Source organism: Populus euphratica, unplaced genomic scaffold (genome assembly GCF_000495115.2).
Source record: "Populus euphratica unplaced genomic scaffold, PopEup_1.0 scaffold98.1, whole genome shotgun sequence".
NCBI classification, from domain to species: Eukaryota; Viridiplantae; Streptophyta; class Magnoliopsida; order Malpighiales; family Salicaceae; genus Populus; species Populus euphratica.
In genome coordinates this window covers 347,590-349,464 of record NW_011499986.1, presented here as the reverse complement: position 1 = coordinate 349,464, position 1,875 = coordinate 347,590, and positions in this window count along the sequence as shown.

The window sequence follows — 1,875 nt, the reverse complement described above, 5'->3', positions numbered from 1 at the left end:
GGTTTTTTTGTAGTTATTTTATTTTATGGATAATAGAAGTAATACGAGCTTAACTGGATATATTATTTTATTTTATATTGAACAATAAATAATATTTAGATAGATTGTATTTAAGATTTGATGATTAGAATGTAAATATTTAAATTTCTGATTAATTAATAAATGAAGAAGGAAGGGGACAGGGACAGGGACAGGGAGAGTTGGAACTCTTCAACCGTCGAGGTTTAGAAAAGCTTTCTCAATTCTCGGAGGTCCGTTCTCCACATCGAACTATCTTTTCTTGAATGTGCCACCAAAAACGACGCTGTAACGTTAGAATCACATCCATCCCAAGGATTGAGGCCACTGATGGTCGAGATTTCTGCACACTAAAATAAAATCATGCCCCTTTAAATTTTCTATACGAGTTTCTCAAGGTGGATGATAATTTGTTTTACCAATAAAGCATGTCAAGTTCACCTTTCTTTTATAAATAATATCATTGTGTTGGCTACTAAGGTGAAGAGGCACTGTTCTTCACCACATCACATTGTTGAAAACTTGCCATTTAAGGCATTCGACATCTCAAATAGCCTTGTCCTTTGCGTGTTCAAGCAGCTTCCCGTGAAAAAAATGAGGCCAGATTCATAGCATGATTCCTTCTGCTGTCGAAATCTGTTAAGTCGATCCTTATAGTTTAATATTGGACACAACAATACTCGCATTTTCAACTTTTAGCCATGCACAGGGCGGAAGCGGGGGGAGACAAGCAGGGCCCGGCCCCTGCAAAATATTTTAATTATTTTTATTTAATATTTAAATATAGAAAAGTATGATATTTTTAATTTAATAAATAATTTTTTTAATAATATATCTTGTTATATTAATTTTAACCTTCTCTTTCAAATATTACTAGCTCTGCCCCTTGCCATTCATGATCACTCGTTCATCTCATGATGAACATATCCCTTCTACATGTCGTAACGTGTACGCGTACAGGGGAGTGAAGGGATCGATCAAGTGCAAGAACCAACCACAAATTAAAGGTTGAAGAGTGAATTACCAGTTAATCAATTTTGAAAAACTCAGGGACCAGAGGATGAAGGCAAATTAATAGAGGTATTTTTTTAATTTTTAAAAAAATTAATATTGATACCTAGGTGAATGCGCGTGTACTTCAACTAATTTTACAGATATTAAAATTAACAATTATATAAATTTTTAGTTACTCTAAAATTTATAAAATTTAAAACTAATAATTTTTAAAAAACAAACTTATAATCTAACCAATTGAATTATACTTCTTGTAATAAAATTTTATTATACTTGTTTGTTAAATTCATTTAAGTTAATAATATGAAATGTTTTTATTAAAATATAAAATAAAGTTACATACTTGAATTAATCTTAATCTACCTACTGATTTAATATTTTAAATTATTAATTTGATAAAATTTACAACTGGATTGGTCTGTAATATGAATTTGTAATTATAATAATTGGTGTTTTTTAAAATAGATTTTTTAATTAAAATGTATTAAAATAAAAAATTTAATTTAAAATTTTTAATATTAATACATTAAAACTATAATAAAATATTAAAAAAACATGAAGATAATATTTATAGTAAACATAATAAAAAACAGTTTCAATGTAAGAGCAGTTCCAACGAACGAGCCATATGAAAAGCTAAAAGTGTTTTGTCATTTATTTCTTTCCTGTTCATGTTCCAGCGGGTAAGCTAAACAATTAGCCATTTTGGCTATTTGTTTTGTTAACAGCCATTTCTACATTTAACTGTAGAAATGGCTAAAACAATAGTTGTTGGCTAATAATTTTTTTAAAAAAATATAAAACAAATCTTCTATAAATACATGAAGAAAAAATTTGTAGTTT